The following is a 22,591-nucleotide window of genomic DNA, read 5'->3' as shown; positions in this document are numbered from 1 at the left end:
TTCTGGATTTTTTTTTTTGTGGTACGTGGGCCTCTCACTGTTGTGGCCTCTCCAGTTGCGGAGCACAGGCTCTGGACGCGCAGGCTCAGCGGCCACGGCTCACGGGCCCAGCCGCTCCGCGGCACGTGGGATCCTCCCGGACCGGGGCACGAACCCGTGTCCCCTGCATCTGCAGGCAGACCACTGCGCCACCAGGGAAGCCCTTGGATTTTTGAATCAGTTAGAAAGACCTTCATTACTCCAAGATTATAAAGGAGTTCTCTTTTTTTTTTTTTTTTTTTTTCGGTACACGGACCTCTCACTGTTGTAACCTCTCCCGTTGGGGAGCACAGGCTCCTGACCTGCAGGCTCAGCGGCCATGGCTCACGGGCCTAGCCTCTCCGCGGCATGTGGGATCTTCCCGGACCGGGGCACGAACCCGTGTCCCCTGCATTGGTAGGCGGACTCTCAACCACTGCGCCACCAGGGAAGCCCTAAAGGAATTCTCTTATTCTGGTAATTTTATGGTTTTATTTTGTGCATTTAAATCTTTGATCCAGTTGATACTTATCGTGGTGTACTGTGTGAAATACTGGTCTAGCATCTATCTGTTTCCACGTAGTCAAACACCATTTATTAAAAAGTCTGGGGCTTCCCTGGTGGCACAGTGGTTGAGAATCCGCCTGCCGATGCAGGGGACACGGGTTTGAGCCCTGGTCCGGGAAGATCCCACGGGTTTGAGCCCTGGTCCGAGAAGATCCCACATGCCGCGGAGCAACTAAGCCCGTGCGCCACAACTACTGAGCCTGCACTCTAGAGCCTGTGCTCCGCAACTACTGGAGCCCGCGCGCCTAGAGCCCGTGCTCTGCCACAAGAGAAGCCACCTCAATAAGAAGCCCGCGCACTGCAACGAAGAGTAGCCCCCGCTCGCCACAACTAGAGAAAAGCCCGTGCACAGCAACGAAGACCCAACACAGCCAAAAATAAACAAATAAATAAATTTATTTTTAAAAAAAAGCCTGTCTTTGCCTCACCGATTTGGTATTTATCTTATACCAAAGTCTCATATATATTTGGATTTGTTTCTGGGCTTTATTCTATTCCATTGGCCTGTATGTCTATACAGCATCATTTTTGGTAGCTGCATAATATTGCTGCTTATGTATATAACAATTTATTTGACTAATTCATTTTTGTTAAAAATCTAGGTTGCTTCCAATTTTTCAACATTCCAAAGAATGCCTCAGTGAACAAAATCCTTATATACGTTTTATGTGTGCATGTGTGTGTAGTAGATCCATTTTTTCCTTTGGATAAATTTTTATACATGGAATTACTGGGTCAAAAGTTATGTGCCTTCTTAGGCTTTTTTCATACATATTGCCAAAATGCCTTCCAGAAAGATTGTACCAGTTACACTCCCCCCAACAGTGTATGAGTGCTGATTTCCCCTCACCCACACCAACTCTCAGTATTATCATTCTTTTTAATCATTGCCAATCTGATCAGGGAAAAAAAAAAAGGGGCCTCTCATTGCTGTTTTAATTTGCCTTTCTTTGAATGCTAGTGAGGTTGAACATTTTTTCAATTTATGGTGGTTTTTGATGTACAGAAGTTTTTAATTTTTAATGTAGTCAAATCTATCAATCTTTTCCTCTATGGTTTCTGCTTTTGTTGACATGTTTAGAAAGTCCCTCCCATCGTAAGATTATAAAATATCCACTTATATTTTCTTCTAGTACCTTTATGGTTTCATTTCCATCTTTATCCATCTGGTATTCATTTTGATGAATGGTGTGAGCTGGGAAAGAACTTGTATTATTTATTTATTTATTTCCCAAATGGATAACCCGTTCTTTCATCACTGTTAAAAAGCATATATTTGTGTGTGTGTGTGTGTGTGTGTGTAACTCTTTCTAGAATGAACATCTTGAATAGCTGGATACTGAGGGTAATTGAGTTCTACACTCTGGGTCATCATTAGAAACATCAGTCATACTAAACAGGCAGATGTGACACTTTCCAGCATACATGGGCTTTTAAGGACCGACTGACATTTGATATTCAAATCCCAGCATTGCAGCTCAATGCTGGTGCAACTTTGAGGGAGACCATCCATGATTCTCCTTGAGTCTTGTTTTTTTCATCTGTAAAATGGGGTGTATTCCCTTCGGACTGAAGCCCTCCCTCCTGGCTCCTCCATCTAGTGATTGCCTCAGGCCCTGACTGTAAATAGGATACACTGGAGAGGGGAGGGGTTGAGTGCTGTGTTTGCTTTTTATAGGCTTTCTATCTTTACACTTGTGCTCAGACTCATTTGTTACGTCTTGCTGGTTTTAGTGTCTTTTCATTAGCAGCTTTTCTCTCCCATCTGAATATGTGGTTTTTAATCATATACCAGCTAGGAAACCAGACAACTGGATTGTTAGAAGTATATATAAATTAAGAGTAACTGGGATCTGAGTGAGGGCCTGAGGGCCTCTCCTGTTGTATAATATAGTGGTTCTCAACCCTGGCTGCACATTAGAATCACCTGGGGAGATTTTAAAGCATATCCACACCTGGGTCCTACCCCAGGCCAATTAAATCAGAGTCTCTGGCGGTCGGCCCCAGGCCCGGGTGTGTGATGAAGCTCTGCAGGTGATTCTAATGTGCATGCAGGGTGGGGAACCATTGGTGGAGTGCCCTGACTTTGTGAGATCAGTATTTACACTCAGTGGTCTCCCCTTCTGGTTCTCTCCGAAAATGTGCCCCAAGTTGTGAGGGTCGCCCTACAGAACAGAAGGCCAGATAGCAGAGATGTCAGGGATTTTCTGGAGGCTGTGCACTTGCTGGAGAGATCAGCGCCAACTCTCAGCCCTCTGTCACCCTGGAGGTCACATACCTCTGGAATTTGGAAATGGTGTTGGCAGTTTCTTTTCAGAAAAGCAGAGCCATCCTAGTCTCCCTGATGCAGTTCCTCCCGCCTCGGGGGGCTCTCCTGAGGAGTGCGAGAGGTGATGAGAAACAAACGTTGAGAAAATAGCTTTAGTTATTTCTATCTCATCTATTTGTGTATTCTCTTGTTCTCTTGGCCCCTTCTCTGTCCCCCAGAACACATGTAGGTGATACATGTCAAGCCACGCTTGGTCCCCAGCTTTGGTGGATCCATCCTATCTGTGATGGAGCTGCTCTCTCCCAAAGGCAGGCTCACCTCCACCAACAATTGGTGGACTCACTTTGTCACCTGGAAAAATAGATACAGCCCACAGGATGAGTCCCAACATCAAGTCTCTTTGCTACAAGATTAGCTTTCTTCTTATTCTCAAGTTTTGATAAACTGACTGTGGGCTTAGCCCATGTGCTCAAGGCCCCTTCTAGGTGTCTCACCTGGTTTATCTAAGACTAAGGCCCCTCTGGTTCCACCAGACTCTGTGGGGAAAAGTTATCGCCTTTACTGATGAATGAAAACTCCTCCAAGCTTACTGATGAAGGGAGACTCTCTGTGGAGAGAGATGACTGGAATTTTCCCTTGGGATTTCTCACTCATCACTGACACTAGTCAGTGGCTCTACCCTCCAACACACACACATACACTGGGCAGCTGAGACAAGGCTGGATCCTTCAGACCAGCCTTTACTACACGTTGGGGATAACAAGAGAAATAAACAGAGAAGAATAACATGACTTCATATAAGTCATGACTTGTCATTTGCAAGATATGACTTGATCAGGAGGGCTCAGGGCCCAGTTATCCTAGTGCGAGGCTGCCTCTATGTAGTCAAAACCATCCCAGCAGCCCTGGGAAGCCTGGACAGATGCTCTCTTGAAAGTTCACATGGATCCACCAAAATAATGAAGCCAAGAAGGAGACGAGAGTTCCCCTTCTGTCTGGTGCCACCGTCTGAATTCCAGTTACTTGTCTGAGGATCTGCCTTTTCCTGGGATGATTGAAATGATGGCTCCTTTTTATGGGAAATAGAACTCAGATTCAAGTAAGGTTTTGATGCTCATTAAGGCTCATACAGCAAGGAAGGGGGTGGGCACACACCAGCTCACCTCAATGACTTGACTGGTTTTGCCAGAGGTACAATTTATATCCACAAAAGATAATGGTTTTTCTTTTTTTTCTTCTCTTTTTTTTGACAATGTTTTTTCTTTAGATACGTTCAGTTGAGAGACACACAACGTTGTGAAATCCTATAGTGTTGATTCATGATGGAGCCATAGGTGAGTAAACTGAGGGTTATTTATAGACTGCTGTTGATGTGCTTTTCAAAGAGGTCCCAATAGTTGTCCAGGGGGAGAAAAATGCAAGGGTCTATCAATCAGTCTGCTGAGACTTTTGCTCTACCTGGAAGTCTATGTGACATAGCTCTGCCTAATATGGTGGTTTCTTCTTCATCCTCATCAAGACAGACCTCATTCCCTATGCATGGGGGAATGGCCTTACCCTATGGCCCCAGCCAAACAAGAATGTAGCAGGACACAGAAAATCAATGGGGTCTGAGTGGGAAATGCTGATAGATTTCCCTAATGCTGTCTGTCTGGTCTGTGTTCATGGAGGTTGTATGGCCATCATCCTGCATTCCTTATGGGTTGAGTAACCCCATAAACTGTGGCCCACTGATCTTCAATGGAGGCAGTGCTGCCCCCTAGAGGCATTTTAGGAATATGCGGTGTATTTATGTTTGTTGCATTGGTTGCTGGGGCACTACTTAGGGGAGATTGAGGGGGCCAGACTCCTTGCCTTAGGTGATGCAGTTTTATCCAATGATTTGTCCTGCATTTCATGTGACATTTGAATGCCCCACCCGACATTCATATATAGGTAGAAAATCTCTTATATTGGTCTGAGCTTAGAACCTAATTCCATTTTGTATATAAACACAAAGTACTTTCAAAAAACTTTTCATTTATTTATATTTGGCTGTGTTGGATCTTTGCTGCTGCACACGGGCTTTTCTCTAGTTGCAGCGAGTGGGGGCTACTCACTACGGTGCACGAGCTTCTCATTGTGGTGGCTTCTCTTGTTGTGGAGCACGGGTCTAGGTGCGCGGGCTTCAGTAGTTGTGGCTCGCGGGCTCAGTAGTTGTGGTGCACGGGCTTAGTTGCTCTGAGGCATGTGAGATCTTCCCGGACCAGGGCTCGAACCTGTGTCCCCTGCATTGGCAGGCGGATTCTTAACCACTGTGCCACCAGGGAAGTCCCACGAAGTACTTTTTGCATAGTTTTAATATACACTGAATTTTTCATGAATGCTACTATCATATAAATCGAGAGAATACTGTATTTTATCTTTACCAGGAGTTGTTCACCATTTCAGAAAACCACAATACGAATAGCAAAATCCTCGCCATATTTGAATTGCCAAAATAACACACCTCTATTCATCTGCATTCGTTCATATCTGTGTGAATATATAGTACTTGTTTAATCTTGTTTCAGAACATCAAATATAAAGAAGTACCTGTAATGTTGCAGTCAATAATGTTTTACTGCTCTTAAATTCAAACTTATTCATTATAAGTAGGTCTAATTGTCTTATATCTTCTTATGTAGTTATGCTCAAACATTTATAAATTTAAATGCATATTATTTTATTCTAAATTATTTCCTTTTAGTTCTTTATCTTATAGTTAGGGCTATATGTTGATTCTTTAAAAAATTATGTGTGTAGGTGGGTCATACTATCTATAAATTTCATTTCAGAGTAGTAAAAGTGGTCTTACAAAATACTTGCTATAAAAAGGGAGCATTGCTGTGATTTATGTCATAGAGTGTTCTGCCTATGTTTTCCTCTAAGAGTTTGATAGTGTCTGGCCTTACATTTAGGTCTTTAGGATTTACATTTAGGATCCTTTTTGACCCACCTCCTAGAGAAATGGAAATAAAGACAAAAATAAACACATGGGACCTAATGAAACTTAAAAGCTTTTGCACAGCAAAGGAAACCATAAACAAGACAAAAAGACAACCCTCAGAATGGGAGAAAATATTTGCAAATGAAGCAACTGACAAAGGATTAATCTCCAAAATTTATAAGCAGCTCATGCAGCTCAATAACAAAAAAACAAACAACCCAATCCAAAAATGGGCAGAAGACCTAAATAGACATATCTCCACAGAAGATATACAGACTGCCAACAAACACATGAAAGGATGCTCAACATCTTTACTCATTAGAGAAATGCAAATCAAAACTACAATGAGATATCATCTCACACCAGTCAGAATGGCCATCATCAAAAAATCTAGAAACAATAAATGCTGGAGAGGGTGTGGAAAAAAGGGAACACTCTTGCACTGCTGGTGGGAATGTGAATTGGTACAGCCACTATGGAGAACGGTATGGAGGTTCCTTATAAAACTACAAATAGAACTACCATATGACCCAGCAATCCCACTACTGGGCATATACCCTGAGAAAACCATAATTCAAAAAGAGACATGTACCAAAATGTTCATAGCAGCCCTATTTACAATAGCCCGGAGATGGAAACAACCTAAGTGTCCATCATCAGATGAATGGATAAAGAAGATGTGGCACATATATACAATGGAATATTACTCAGCCATAAAAAGAAATGAAATTGAGCTATTTGTAATGAGGTGGATAGACCTAGAGTCTGTCATACAGAGTGAAGTAAGTCAGAAAGAGAAAGACAAATACTGTATGCTAACACATATATATGGAATTTAAGAAAAAAAAATGTCATGAAGAACATAGGGGTAAGACAGGAATAAAGACACAGACCTACTAGAGAATGGACTTGAGGATATGGGGAGGGGGAAGGGTAAGCTGTGACAAAGTGAAAGAGCGGCATGGACATATATACACTACCAAACGTAAGGTAGATAGCTAGTGGGAAGCAGCCGCATAGCACAGGGAGATCAGCTCGGTGCTTTGTGACCGCCTGGAGGGGTGGGATAGGGAGGGTGGGAGGGAGACGCAAAAGGGAGGGGATATGGAAACATATGTATATGTATAACTGATTAAATTTGTTATAAGGCAAAAAAAAAAAGAACTTAATAAAAAAAAAAACAAAAAACGAAGTGATCACTGAAGAAATCAAAGAGGAACTTAAAAAAAAAAAAAGGGAGCATTGGGTCTGATAGAGTTGGGATGCACTGCTCTTGGTAACCTCCTGGAGGATGTTTTGTTTTATCTAGTTTTCACAACAGCTGTATGAGCTAGGTCCTATTATGACCGCCATTTTGCACCAGAGGAAACTGAGTCAGAGAGACATGCGGTACGTTGCCCAAGGTCACATATCTGGAAAAGGGGAGCCAGGATTCTAGAGGACTTTCACAATACCAGGTCACTATTCTGCCTTCCACCCATCATGTTTGGCCCATCTCCCATGATTGGCCCAGGTGTCTACCAGAAGCCCATCCTCTGGCCTTGTTAGGCCTTTTACAGGGCCCAGCAGGGACTCAGACTGGAGGAAAAAATTACTTTTTCCTTTTGGATAAAATTTCAATAGAGTAAATCAAAGGGAAATGCTTTGCATAGAGCAGATCCCCAATAAACTTTGCTGAATGAATGAGTGAATGATTTGGTAGAGTGGTACTGGGTCCTTTGGAACAGCCCTTAGATTTTTTTTTTTTATAGCATTTAAAACATTTATTTATTTTTATCTTTGGCTGTGTTGGGTCTTCGTTGCTGCACGCGGGCTTTTCTCTAGCTGTGGCGAGCGGGGGCTACTCTTCATTGTGGTGCACGGGCTTCTCATTGAGGTGGCTTCTCTTGTTGCAGAGCACGGGCTCTAGGTGCATGGGCTCAGTAGCCCCGTGCATGGGCACGGGGGCTCTAGAGTGCAGGCTTAGTAGTTGTGGCTCACGGACTTAGTTGCTCCGCAGCATGTGGGATCTTCCCAGACCAGGGCTCGAACCCGTGTCCCCTGCATTGGCAGAGGGATTCTTTTATTTATCATTTTTTTTTGCTGTACGCGGGCCTCTCACTGCTGTGGCCCCCCCACTGCGGAGCACAGGCTCCGGACGCGCAGGCCCAGCGGCCATGGCTCACGGGCCCAGCCGCTCCATGGCATGTGGGATCCTCCCGGACCGGGGCACGAACCCGCGTCCCCTGCATCGGCAGGCAGACTCTCAACCACTGTGCCACCAGGGAAGCCCCCCAGGGGGATTCTTAACCACTGCGCCACCAGGGAAACCCAGCCCCTAGATTTTTAATAATTTATTTCAGTAAGTTGATGTGAGTTTCCCAGCCATTGACACCAGGTTGACAGGTCTCCCACCTCAAGGATGGAGACTTCCGTTGTCTCCCTGGGACTGAGAAAAGCTGGCCATTCTTTTTTCCCAGGAAGCACTGCTGTTGAAACAGGAACCAGCACATCTCCCTCATTCTTTCGCCATGCTCACTGATGTGGGCCTCAGGCCCTGGATGTGGGGTATTCTTTAAATAATAGCCTTTCTTCAGGCCCTTGCCTGTGATCTAACTGAGGCTGGCCTGAGAGATGCCAGCTCCTATAGTGGGTACCACAAAGAGATGCTGCACTGTGTTTCCTATGTGTCTTTGGCAGGTCTCATTCTGAGCTCCTGCTTCTTTCCTTCATTCAGCAAGTGTTTTCTGAGGGCTTGCTTTGTGCCAGATACCTGGGTGCAGGGATAAGCAATAACACATGGTCCCTACCCTCCAGAGACTCAGATTTAGGACAGAGGATTGACTTTTGCAATAAAGTATGGAAAGAGCTGTGACAGTGGAAATATACAGAGGCCCTGGGAGCCCAAGGAGGGGGGCAGCTGACCCAGACTGGGAAGAGGAGGGAATCCTTCCTGGAGGAGGTGTTGCCTGAGCTTAATCCAAAGGAAAGCTTATGATTTAGCAAAGGCAAAGGATGACTCTATTAGTCAGGGTCCCAACAGAGAATGATGACACACTAAGTTAGGATGATTTGAGGAGGGTTTATGTACAAAGGGGTTATTTGCAAAGGTGTGGGTAGCGGGTGGAGGAACGTTACGAGATATCACAGAAACCCAGGCTAGCAGCAGGCCCTAGGCCAGAGGGGGCCTACTATACTCTGGAAGGAGAGAAAGTCCTGTAGAACAGGCTGCCTTGATAGAAGGAGTGACCCTCCATCTGGGAGCAGGCAGCCTGATAGACTCGACAGGGAGGGAATAATTACCCTGGCTTCACTTTCTCTTATCCTCCCATTGCTCCTGGTGCTCCCCATTGGCTAAATCCAACCGGAAGCCATAGGACTCTGGAGTTCGTTTATGTGATCAATACGGGGCAGCCTCTGGGGCACAGAGCAGGGCGGAGAGTGGGTCTGGAGGATCCAGCAGGTCTATCCAGCACACTGGGTTAGGGAAGGCCTGGAGGTGGGGGAGAGCATGTAAACTGGGGAAACGTATACTTTCTGCCTGGAGTGTGGAATAAACTGGGCTGAGATCCATCCATTATGAAAGGCCATGCATGTCTTTCTGAGGAATTTGAAAATTTGTCCTGAAGGCAGGGGAAGCACTAAAGGATTTTAGTCAGGAGGTGACACGATTAGATTTGTGTTTTTAAATGGCCCCTCTAGCCCTGGTGTGCAGATGACCTGGAAGTACCATTTCAGACTAGAGATAATGAGGCCTGAATCAAGACAGTGGCTGTGGAGAGAGAAGTGGATGGATTTGAGGAATTTTTAGGACGTAGACTCAAAATGTGATCCAGGATTGGATAGGGAGATGTCAAGGCCCTGGTTTTTGGCTTGAAGCTCGGGCAGGGGAGGGAACTTCATGGGAGCAAGTTGGTCTTCCGGCCGTTGCCTCCCGGGTTTTGCTTTCTGGATTCAGAAGACATAGATTGGCCCTCATTAGCAGAACCTTAAGCTTTCAAGGGGGCTTTGGAGGGGCTTCTTAGTCATGCAGCAGGTTGGCCCCATCTTGGCTGTTCCATGAGCAAATCAAACTAGAGCGCAGGAGAGGCATCTTCTGCTCCCCACCCCTGGGATCTCCTGAGCCAGAACCTGCTCCCCTCCAACCCCTGCCCCTTAGCATATGGAGAGAGGATGTGTTTTCTTTTAACGTGCTTCACTGCAGGGGCAAATGAGGCCCAGCTGAGGGGAGAGAGCCAGCAATGAGGCAGGGCACGGGCTCAGCAAGCTGGGGCGAGCGCTGGGGTCCTGTCATCCCCGGTTTCCTTCCCCAGCTTTTCTGAAGGCACAGGTCCCCATCGGCTCCTATTTCATCACTCGCAACTCTGAAGAACCTGCTCTCCAGTAACAGGTCCCACTCCTTGGAGTTCTCTGCCCTGAAACCTGGAATAATTTTCTTTTGTTTTAGAGGGAAATGCTGAGGTAGTTCTTTCAAGTCCTAAGAACTTGGGTCGTCATGGCAACACATAAGGGTGGGAGGGGTGGTGGGGGTGGGTTGGGGGGGGCTTCTTAGCAGCATTTTGTTTCAAATGCCTGATTAAAGGAAAAGCTTCTTTGGAGTTTGCCTCATTAAGACATAGCTGGGCGCAGGCTTGCTGGATGATTTTCTGGTTCATCATTTTACACTTTACATTTTGCCTACATTTTCTCACCTGACGGACAGTCTTCTGGGATTTCTCCCTGAGAATTTTGGCTCATACACTTCTCCGAAAATTTCAGCTCATTCCTGGCAAGAGAGTTGGTGGGAGTGTTTCCTTTGTTCTCTCTGGGGCCTTGTCCTGTAAGCCCCTTACTTACAATAGGACTGCCACTTAAAAGGAAAAAAAAAAAGGTGTGCTTATTGAGGTTTTGTTCAGTCTGTGTAAGGAAAGATGTTAGCTGAGCAGCCATTTCACTCCACACTATGCTTTTGGTCCAGGATCCTTCTCCCATTTTGACCTGGGCCAAGGGCTAGGGGCATCCAGTGCTGACTCTGGCTCTGGGGGATGTCTTCCACCTGCTGTCTGTGGGAATCTAGGAGAAAATAAATGTGGAAGTGTTTAACCCAGAGGCTGAACTTAAGTCTTTTTTTCCCTAAACTGAACTGTAAATCCTCGCTTGACGTGACTTCAGAATTCTCCTTCAGCTGGGACCGGCCTCCCCACTCCACCCCAGTCCATACCTTCTTTCCCAGCAGGAAATTCCAACTCAGACCTACAAATGATACTCAATCACCTTACAATTGCCCGGGGTTTCAACTAAAATATTTCCCACACGCAGCCACCAAGTCTTGTCATTTATTCCTTCAACGAGACTTCTAGATTCACCTAGTAATTTTTAAAAAATATTTATTTATTTATTTGGTTGTGTTGGGTCTTAGTTGCGGCAGTCGGGCTCCTTAGTTGCGACATGCATGTGAGATCTAGTTCCCAGACCAGGGATCAAACCTGGGCCCCCTGCACTGGGAGTGTGGAGTCTTAACCACTGTGCCACCAGGGAAGTCCCTCACCTAGTTATTAATGTTCTTATTAACAATAGCCCCCATTTATTATTTTTTTAAATAAGCTTATTTTATTTATTTATTTTTGGCTGCTTTGGGTCTTCGCTGTAGCGCGCGGGCTTTCTCTAGTTGCAGTGCGCGGGGGCCACTCTTTGTTGCAGTGTGTGGGCTTCTCATTGCGGTGGCTTCTCTTGTTGCGGAGCACGGGCTCTAGGCACGTGGGCTTCAGTAGTTGTGGCTCGCGGGCTCTAGAGCGCAGGCTCAGTAGTTGTGGCGCACGGGCTTAGTTGCTCCGCAGCATATGGGATCTTCCCAGACCAGGGCTTGAACCTACGTCCCCTGCATTGGCAGGCAGCTTCTTAACCACTGCACCACCAGGGAAGCCCCCCAGTCCCCACTTATTGACCATTACTGAGAGCCAAGATTTCTATGTGTCACCTAATTTAATAGTCACCCAAACCCTGTGAGGCAGGTACCATTCTTCGCGTCTTACAGAGGAGGGAACTGAAGACCCCAAAACTAACTTGTCCAGAGCCAAGGAGCTGGTCAGGGGCAGAGCCGGGTCTGTCTGCTGCCTTTCCCTCCAGGACACAGTTGGAGCCTCGACCACCAACTAGCTTTCATCCTCTCTTACTAGACCTAGGCAAGCACTCCTGCACAGGCTCTGTACTTTATTTCCCGAGCGTAGCCACTGAATGATCTTCCCAAAGTTTCCCTTTCATTGCTCCCCCAGTAGGCTCAGTTTTGGGGGTACAGAGACACGGCTGTCTTGTTCACCATGGTGTCTGTAGGACTCAGCCCATAGGAAGTGCACAATCAGTACTTACTTATTTACTTACTGAATCAATGAAAAGTTCTCTTTCCTCCACCAGCCCCTCCCCTATTCCCTCTTCTTGGGTCCCTCCAAGCTGGAGCCACTGCTGGCCTCCACCATCACACATGGCTCTCCTAGCTCCTGAGCCAGTCCTGTACAGGCAGGTAGAATCCAATCAGAGTATGCTTGTGTGGTTATAGGGTACATGCCTGTGGAGCTCCTGTAGCTCTGGCTGCTTCAGTTTCTGCAGGGAGAAAGTATTTCTGCTGCAGTAGACCCAAGATCTGGGGGGGATTCCTGGGCCCCCAAAAGCCCCCTGGGTCCCATCTTTCCTCCGCTCCCTCACATATCAGCCTCATCTATAGAGTAGCTATTAACAAAGCACCTACTGGGTTGGGCATTCCATGTACATTGTCTCATTTAACTATCACAGCAACCTCAAAAGGCAGATATTGGTGTCTCTGTTTTACAGATGAAGAAACTGAGGCTTGAAGAGACTAAGTCACTTGCTAAAGGTCTCAGCTAGACACCTGTGGAAGAGGGATTTGAGCGGGGGCTTATCTGCGGTTGGAGACTTTGTGATTTTTTCCTTGACTGCCCTTCCTCACAGGGGCCAGGCTTCTTCCATGTTCTACCCATCAATCCTAGAAATCCCTCCTCATTTTCGGGGAACCTGACAATCTCAGGGGCTAATAATCATAGTAAGAACAGGAGCAATTCTGTGAGCATCTATATATGCCAGAAGCTCCACAAATGACCTTATTTAATCTCCACTCCTGAGAAGCAGGTGCTAGGATTATCTCTATAGCTAAGAAAACTGAGAGATTGTCACCTCCAATGTCCAGTAGCTATTCAGGGGAGGAAGCTAAGATTCAAACCAAGTGTGTCTGAGTCCAAAGCTCATATTCTTTTTTTTTTTTTTTTTTTTTTGCGGTACACGGGCCTCTCACTGCTGTGGCCTCTCCCGTTGTGGAACAAAGGCTCTGGACGCACAGGCCCAGCGGCCATGGCTCATGGGCCCAGCCGCTCCGCAGCATGTGGGATCCTCCCGGACCGGGGCACAAACCCGTGTCCCCTGCATCGGCAGGCGGACTCTCAACCCCTGCGCCACCAGGGAAGCCCCAAAGCTCATATTCTTTCTTACTCTTGCCAAAGCCATCTGACTGGGAATGAGACCCTGACAGTCCTCTCCTCCCCTGCTGCACCCCACTTCTAGCGGAGGTCCGGCCACCAAGAACCTGGTTGCCCCTGCCTTCTGGCCTCTGGACTCCTGCTGCCCAACCCCACCCGCCTGATGGACCAGCCTTCCAGGTTGACCTGAACTGAGCCACATTCGCTTACCCCTTTGGTTGCTGTGCTTAGCATGTCTGGCCACCTGGCAGCCAAGTCACTTCCTTTGGCCTAGCTTCCTCCACAGCCCAACCCCTGCTCTTTCCTGTGCATGGAAGTCCCTGTGTGATTCTCACCACCCGCCATCCCCCTGCGAGCTCGACAGGCTATGACACTCCGCTCTTATAACTACATGGCTTTCTAAGGTGGCCCAAGTGAGTCTCAGCTCCTCTGCCTGGCTTCCTGGGCATCATGTAGCTCCCCTGCTTCTATCCACCAGTGATAACCTCTTCTCTGTGGCCCTGGGACCCTCACATTCTGGGGCCAGTCCCTGTGATTGACCGAGCCTGCCTCCGGGCCTCCTGGGCACTGTGGCTGAGGCTTTTTGCTGGCTGCCTGCTCCCTGCTGACCTGCTAAATGGTTCTGCCCTGTTCTGCCATTTGATGGCTGCCTGAGTCTATCTGAACTGACTCCTACCCCTTGTCTCCCTCTGATCCCCAAGGAGCGCATGCTCCCCACAAGCCCTAGGTCCTGTCTTGCAACGTGGCCCAGTCACCCCCTCACCCCACTTGATGAGACATTATCCAGCCTTTATTTCCCAGCATCTCCCAACTCGGACTCTGCGCCACTCAGAGCAAAACCAGTCACTCAACTAAGAATAAAAGGCGGGGGCCCATGTGTAAGACATAGTGGGGGACACTGAGACATCCCAGCTGCCCCTGCTCCCAGACCCACTGTCCCACACCCACGCCTTTCGTCCCTGGTTTTGCTGTTCCACTTGATTCCTCCTAAGACATCCGGCCCCTCCCCTCTTCCCATCTCACCGAAGGCCTCCCATGCTCTGAAGCCAACTCTGAGGACTGTAAGCCAGGGCTTTCCTATGTTCATTGCACACAAAGAAAAGGCAAACTGGGGTAAATGGAGTGATGGCTGGCAGCCAAGGAAGAGCCTGCCAGGGGGTCCAGACACCCCAGGCTTGGCCCCAAGCGCTAAAGGGGTGGATGAGTCTCTGTTCACCTGGAACCCATTCTGCTGAGCAGCTCTCCATTGAGCCATGGCAATAAACAGTAATAGCTGCCTTTTATCAAATGATTAAAACGTGCCAGGAGGTGTGTTAGGCATTTAGATGCATCTGTCTGGCTGGTCCTCTAAGGCAGGTAATCATTATCCCCATTTTACAGATGAGGACTAAAGCTCAGAGGCATTCAGCAGCTGCCTGAGGGCTTTGTCTCTCTGAGCTTCCAATGTGCTTAAAGTCAGCCTGGGATGAACCCTCCCGCATTCTTTTTTTCCTCCCTATGTGCCCATCTTGCAATGAAACGGGAGCTCTTTGAGTGCAGATCTGGGTCTGGTTCCTGTCTGCATCCCATCCTGCCTGGCACATTGTAGGTGCTGCCTATTCTCCAGGTCATTCTAAGAAGCCCTAGGATTCTTAGGCCCAGCTCTTGCTGCGATCCTGAAGGAATAAACCCAAATGCCTTTCTTGAGGAAGGCCAGACCCCTTATCTGGGCAGGGTGTTTGGGAAGAGGGGCTGAGCTGTGGCCAAGTGGCTTGGTGACTGTGGCTGTAGGGTAGTGAGGCGTTTACAAGACAAACACTGTAGGAGTCCCTATCGTCCTCGGCAGGGCAACTGCTCACACTAAAGTCCCTGGTCATGGCCTCAGGGATCTTTCCCACTTCAGGTATTGAGAAATCTCAGGTATCTCTTGAAAGATGATCCCATCTTTTTATCCAGCTCCTCATGGCAACCCCTGGCAATCCTTGAGAGAGGAGAGGGCCAGGAAATTGAGAAGTGGGTCCTATTTCCACACTCCTGCCTCCATCCTATCATGTATAATAGACAGTGGTAGGTCATTGTGACCCCCAGATATTGCTGAGCTGGTCCAATCTCTCCAATTATAAATGACGAAGCCAAGACTCAGAGAGATGAGTGTTTCCTGCAAGGTCGCACGCGAGAAGAGGCATTTCAAAACGCCCTGACTCTTCATCCAGTGCTCTTCCTACAGGATACATTGCTTCAGCATCAACTCCATTACCAAGGTGCTCCCACCCAGTTTGGGGTTCTGGAGGGCACTGACTTTTCTTCGTTGCTTCTTGGTTGGAGAACTTTGTGTCTCACCTGGGAGGGGGGGATGGGTGGGTAAGACCACCACAGGACAGAAATCACAGGTGCCTACCTGGGCCCTTTTTGGCCCCTTCAACTTCACAAAGTGGCAGGCTGGGCCACTTGTGCTCACTGTTGCCCACGCTCCCTCTGTTCCCATTGTCTGGAAGCTTGGTGGGAGGGCAGTTGCCTCTATTTTGAGGACTGTGGTTGCTATGGGCCCATTAGTGGCACAGACTTTCTACTGAGTCTGTGCTCTTTGGCCAAGCAAGGGCCTGGCTCTTCCTAGGCTTGGCAGGACAAGTTGGGTTAACTGGGAACTGCCCTCCTCCTCGTTGTCTCCATTTCTTCCAGAGGGAAGGAGTGAGCCATCTACATATTTTCAGCTGAGTTATATTTTGCATAAAGTAAACTTAGCAAACAGAGAACACAGTGAGAATATATTTGGCTTTGAAGCATCAGTGTTCTGACAGGCATTTCCTATTAGCTATCTCTGAGCCGACCAGCTCGGCTGGGTTTTGCTTAAGTGGCATAATTCTCCTGCAGTGGAGACAGCTCATTCATTAGTCATTCCAAAAGCCGAATACGAAATATCCTTCTCTAAGCCAACTCCACCAACCAGCCCTGCAGCCCACAGCCCGGGCGGAACAATGAAACTGTGGAGCTTATGGGCCAGTCAGAGGTCGGCCTGGGAGCCACCTGTCTGAGGGCCTTGGAGGATGGCTTTGGCTTGAGCCTTTCATTCCCTCTGGAACAGGAAGGACACATCTTCCCCTGGTTGGCAGAGGGCTGGGGGGCCTTTTGGAGGATGGGCTCTATCCCATGTCACTATTGAGTCACCTGCAACAGCTCGAAGCCCTGATTGAATACACTCCATTTGGTTTATGTTTTTTTAGGTCCAAGAAGCTAAGGATACTTGTTCTAAAAGGAAGCAAAGGAATGTGTCCTTTCCTGTTGTGTCTCTCAGCTTAACTCAGTCCTTCCTTGATTGGCCTCCTGCGTGTTAGCTCATTTAATCTCTGTGCAATGAGGGCTGATGTCCCCATTTTACAGATGAGGGAACTGGAGCTCACGGAAGTGAAGTGACTTGCCAAAGTTCACACAGGCAGGGTTCAAGCCTGTCAGTCTCCAAAATGCATCTTCTTTCCTCTGTCAGGAAACCTCCTTCAGGATGATTATCTGAGTTTAAAAATAAATATACATATGGAGGTGAGGATCTCCTTTTCTCAACTTTGGAAGAACTAAGAATGCCACTGTATTCCAGGCAGGATGGGCCGAAAAGCCAGCCAGGATGAAGCAGGGAAGGCATGCTGTTCTGAAAGGAAGGCTGAAAACACCTGGGGTGGGAGCTGGGGGGCAGGTAGTTCTGATGGGGGCAGAGCCTTGTTTGAGGTGGGCCAGGAGCTGGGACCAGAACAGGGACAGGGAAGGGGTTGTTGTGGTTCCATGGCCCAGCTGGGGATTCCTCACATGCCCCGCTGAATGGGCCATCTGACCAAGCAGAATGCCATGTGGTAAGGACTCCACTAACACCCAGTAATGGGGGGAACACCAGAGGAGCGCCGAGAAAGTTCTTGTGCAGAGGCAAAGAGCTGGCAGTTGTGATCACAGCTGGCGGTTGGTGTCAGAGTCTCCAGAGGGCCTCATTAGTGCTCCAGGTGGACAAACACACTCACAGGTGCCCAGGCCAACAGGGAGGTGGGGGCGAGACAGGCCAAATCAGAGGTAGAATATATATATATGATATATATCATATATATATATATCATATATATATATATATATATATATATATATATATGAGCTAGGAACGAGAATCTCAGAGTCCTTCCAAAGTAGACCTCCAAAGCCAGAAATCCGGAGTGGTGCCCTCCTTAGCCTGGCATTAGACCTTCCTCAGGCTGGCCTCAACTCACCTCTGTAGTATCATCTCCCACCTTGCCCTTCATCCCTCTACTTTCTGTCTCAAACTATTTGTTGTTTCCAAACACACATAACACTTACTCTACAGCTCTTCCACATGCTATTTTCTCTGCATGTACTTCATCTCTCCCATTCATAGCCCCACTAACAAACTCCTACTCAGCCTTCAAAACCCTGCCTAAATGTATCAGGAAGCCTTCTCCATCTTCCCAGGATACCTTTTTTTTTTCTTTTTTACTATGTTCCTGACCCCTTTTCTATAACTCTAGTAAATCATTGATTCTCGTGCACCGTGAGGAACCCTGTCCTATTTTATCTCTGGATTCCCAGGACCCAGTGGAGAGCTGGCATATAGAAAATGCTCAGTCAATTGATAAAGCAGCACAGCCTGAACGGCTGAGAATTTGAAAATGTTTGCCACAGAATCATTGTGCCTCAGACCTGAAAGAAAACATACAGTTGATCTAAGTGAACCATCTCTCTGATGTGGTCCCACCTCGTCTATATTTCCAGCCTGATGTAATGTACATACCACCTAATCTTGTAACTGGAACATATTAAACGCTCGAAGAATGGTAGCTGATGTTGTTGCTGTTGTTTCTCAGGGACTCAAAATAGACCTAGAAGAGTCCATAGAAAGAACACTGAATCTGGAGTCGGGGCTACAGCTCTGCGTCTAAGACTCCAGATAACTTTGGATAAGTCACATCAGCCTCTCTAGACCTCAGTTTCCTCATCTAGAGTGACGGATACAGCCATATGTCCTATAATTGGGTCCCTTCTAGCCCTAATGTAAACAAGCCAAAACAAAACCAAAACAAACATCACTGATAGATCTTAGGGATTCCAGCTATGATCTTCCTGGTGTAACCCCTGATCAGAAACCAGGGAACCAACCCCGACCTAAATGGTTCTTCTGGGGGTGTGTTTTTCCCACAGGCAGGACCAATCCTCAGGGAGGCAGAAACTCCTCCTTGCCAAACTGGCGGCCAGTCATACCTGCTGTGCCATCCTGGAGAAGGAGGGAGAGAGTCTGTCATGGAGCTTGTGGCAAAATCCTTCTTCCTCCGCAAACACCAGCTATGATTAGCTGTGTCCTCACCACGAAACTGCAGGGCTGTGTGCGGGTGAGTCACAGATGTTCAGATCACATTTATAGAGTGCTTGCAAGGCGCTGGGTGTGTGTGGGGGGGTGCTTCGTGGCTGTCAGAAGCACCCCAGTTCCCTTTCCCTAGCCCCAGCAGTTGTTGAGTCCTTAGGACCCAGGCATTTGGGTTACAGAGTTTAAGAACCATCCTCTGATGCTACCCAGCTTCCAGGCAGTTCCTTATGCCAGGCCTCTGCCATTCAGAGCAGGCCACCTAGAGGTGGATAGGGACTTGCCCCTCACACCGTTGTCTCCACCCCATCCTACCCAGCAGGACTGCCACAGGGACAGACCCAGGCCTGAACCCCTCTCTCCCTGGTCCCTGTCATCCCCAGGGCTCCTCTGAAGGAACTGGGTGATCTCTCTAGGAGTGGTTGGTCTGAACCTCACAACCTCCAGGGGCCCTAGCTCCATCACCCCCATACCCTAGGCTTACTCTGTGGCTGCTGATGTGAGGCAAGGCTGCAGCCAATGGTGCAGGAATCCCAGCCCCTCTGAGCTGGGCACTCTGTTCCCAAATGTCCCCCTCAAGCCCCCATCCCATCCAGTGATGGAGGACCCTGAGCTGCCAATAAGAGCTGGAAAAGAGGCAGAGGCCTCTTAGGTGGAAGAATCCTGGCAGATGGGCAAGTCCCAACAGGTGGACCAGGACTGTGGCATGCAGACAGTGAATCACCTAGGTCCCCGCTGCTTACTGGACAGAGCCAGGATAATGACAATAATAATAGAGATCCAGGGTGCTGTTATTTTAAAATTTTTTTTTATTTTTTATTTTATTATTATTATTTTTTTTTGCGGTACACAGGCCTCTCACTGTTGTGGCCTCTCCCGTTGTGGAGCACAGGCTCCGGACGCACAGGCCCAGCAGCCATGGCTCACAGAACCAGTCACTCCACGGCATGTGGGATCTTCCCGGACCGGGGCACGAACCCATGTCCCCTGCATCGGCAGGTGGACTCTCAACCACTGCACCACCAGGGAAGCCCCAGGGTGCTGTTATTAATGCCCACCTTTCCTCCCAGGATGGTATCTCTCCTCCATCTATCTAACAACCCTCAGGGGCAGGGAGTTGCTGAGGGCAGAGATTTTGTTGTCCTGTCTTAAATAGGGGGAAACTGAGGCCCAAGTTATTCTCTGCTGAGCCCGGGCAGTCCTGAGAAAAAGACTCTGTTTCCCAATGTCATCCTGATGTCAGGAGAGTCACGCAGGACCACAATTACTGGTCCTCCTTACTGGCAAGCTCTAGGCTCAGGTTTTTTTTTGTTCGTTTGTTTTGAGTTCTCACAGCCTTTCCTCTAATCCTTACTTACAACAGCCTTAGGGGTCAGGGATGATTATTAGCCCCATTTTACAGATGAGGAACCTAAAGTTCAGAGAGGTTAGGTAACCTTTTCATGGTCACACAACAAAGGAGTGGCAGAGCCAGGAATTGAACCTGGTGGATTGACTGTGCCTTCACAGCCTCCTGCGCAGCTATGCCATCCACAGTCAGGGATCCCTGGATCTCCAAGGCTGGCTTCCTAGGCCTTTTCTGGCCTTTCTCTATTGCCTTACCCCCCTGGATTCACTCTATCTCAAGATTAGGGCTCTTCCCAGGGTTCCCTGAAAGCCAGCTTTCATTTTCATCTCTGAGCAGCCGTGGAAAAGTAAAGATTCAACACTTTAATTCTGGGGTTGTAATTATCTGGTATCTACCACCCACTCAACTCTACCCACTAGTGATTATAATAACAACTATAACAATTTAGAGAAGCGATCATGATGATCACAGCGTTCACTGATACCCCATCGGAGGCTGGACAGAGATAGATATAGCCTCGCCCTTTTTAAAATTTCAAAATGGTCCTGGATTTGGAAGTCAGGAACACTGGATTCTAGGCTTAGTTCTGGCAAGGATGCCAGACATCATATGGCTGAGTGAGCCCCTAAATCCCTCTGTGTCTTCATTTTCCCCTCAGTAAAATGGAAATAATAATCTTTCAAGGTGAAGTGCTTTAAGCTTCTTGAAAAAACATCATAATAAGACAATCTTTTCTTATTTATGATTAAAAAGCACCCTGGGGTCTGATGCCTCAGTGATGCATTATCTTCATGCCCCAGTCTCCCACTGCTCTGGCTGCCCAGCCCTTGGGGAGGGTACTGGATCGGGGCTGGGGCAGGGACTGATCTCTGGGTTGCAGTGGGAGTCTTACTTTTCCAGCCCTTATCCTCAGCAGCTGCCCTCTGCCAAGGCCCTGGAGCTAGAAAAAGAGAGGCTATTGCCTGAGTGCAATAAATGCTTTTATTAGTCCTTTTATTAATGATGGTTGGTATTTGTTGAGAAGCTGGGACAATAGTTATTCCAGTAAGAGGATATTAAGCTCCCGTGGACAGGCCCTATATATCCAACATGCTCTGGCCCCCGCCCTCCCCCACACTGCTTTATTACAATGCAGCACACCCCTGGCCTCCTAGCAACTCCAAGAAGAGAGAGGAGGGGCGGGGGGTGGGGGTGGGTAGGGATAAACTGGTGTCATTAAACACATAACCCTTTTCAGAGGTTACGGTAAACCAATAGCAGGAAGCTTTTGCTTCCCCCTTGAGAGCTTAGGGAGCCTGGGTGATTTTTGCATTCTTTTTTTTTTTTTTTTTTGCCTCCTCTGGGTTCTTGGCTATTTTACAGCCAAGATGAGTTGGTAGTGATGAGTTGGTAGTGATGAGTTGGTAAAGGAGGAGGACATCCTTGACCATTTGTTAAATTTGTGACCATTCCTGTTCTTTATTTTCAGCTATTTTACATTATTTTTAATTTAACAAACACATTTATAATACTTACTATATGCTGGCAGTGTTCTGAGTGCTTCTCAAATACTAATTTATTTAATCCTCATAACATCTTATGAAACAGGTACTATTATTATCCCTATTTCATAGATGAGGAAATTGAGGCCCAGAGAGGTTAAGTGACTTGCCCAAGGTCACACAGCTAATAAGTAACAGAGCCAGGTTTGAAACTAGGCAGTTGTCTCCACTGTGCTCTTTATCTGAAATTGAAACTGAGTGTGAAAAGAACTGGGAAATATTTCTAAAATTCAGCACCTTTATTAGTTTACCAAAGGGAATTAGATATTTTCATATAAGTAATAGTATAATAAATTATAATAGCAATCCTGAAAATCAGAATATCTGTGAGTTGAAAGCATCCTTAATGGTCATCTGATCTAATCCTCTGATGAATACAAGAATTCTCTCTGCAACATCCCTCATATGTGATCCTCAAGCTTTTGCCTGAATATCTCTAGTGACAAGGAACTCATTACCTCATCAGGCAGATCTTTCTAGGTTTGCACAGTTCTCACTGTTACAAAAGAAAGTTCTGGGACTTCCCTGGTGGCGCAGTGATTAAGACTCTGTGCTCCTAATGCAGGGGGCCCGGGTTCAATCCCTGGTCAGGGAACTAGATCCCACATGCATGCTGCAACTAAGAGTTCGCATGCCACAACTAAGAGTTTGCATGCCGCAACTAAGGAGCTGGTGAGCCGCAACTAAGGAGCTCTTGAGCTGCAACTAAAGGAGGCCACCTGCTGCAACTAAGACCTGGTGCAACCAAATAAATAAATAAATAAATAAATAAATAAATAATTTTTTAAAAAAGGAAGTTCTGGGCGCAGTGGTTGAGAGTCCGCCTGCTGATGCAGGGGACACGGGTTCGTGCCCCGGTCTGGGAAGATCCCACATGCCGCGGAGCAGCGGGCCCATGAACCATGGCCGCTGAGCCTGCGCGTCCAGAGCCTGTGCTCCGCAACGGGAGAGGCCACAACAGTGAGAGGCCCGCGTACTGCAAAAAAAAAAAAAAAGGGAAGTTCTTCCTCGGGCTGGACTGAAATTTAGCTCCCTGTAACTTATTCTCATGAAGCTACCTTAGTCTTCTAGAACTGGGGAAGAAAAAAAAAGATGTCTCCCTTTTGTATAGG

General features: G+C 47.5%; 1 long non-coding RNA gene across 1 annotated transcript in view; it reads left to right on the top strand.

The window, feature by feature from the left end:
- LOC309806808 overlaps positions 1 to 22,591 on the top strand; it is a 58,458-nt gene that overhangs the window by 9,217 nt on the left and 26,650 nt on the right. The window contains exon 2 of the long non-coding RNA XR_014294446.1: positions 4,122 to 4,188. This is a non-coding gene — a long non-coding RNA (uncharacterized lncRNA). The remainder of the gene's footprint in view (positions 1 to 4,121; positions 4,189 to 22,591) is intronic.

Source organism: Mesoplodon mirus, assembly GCF_964341445.2.
Source record: "Mesoplodon mirus genome assembly, chromosome: 6".
In the NCBI taxonomy this organism is placed as follows: Eukaryota; Metazoa; Chordata; class Mammalia; order Artiodactyla; family Ziphiidae; genus Mesoplodon; species Mesoplodon mirus.
This window is presented reverse-complemented; position numbering and strand designations above follow the sequence as displayed.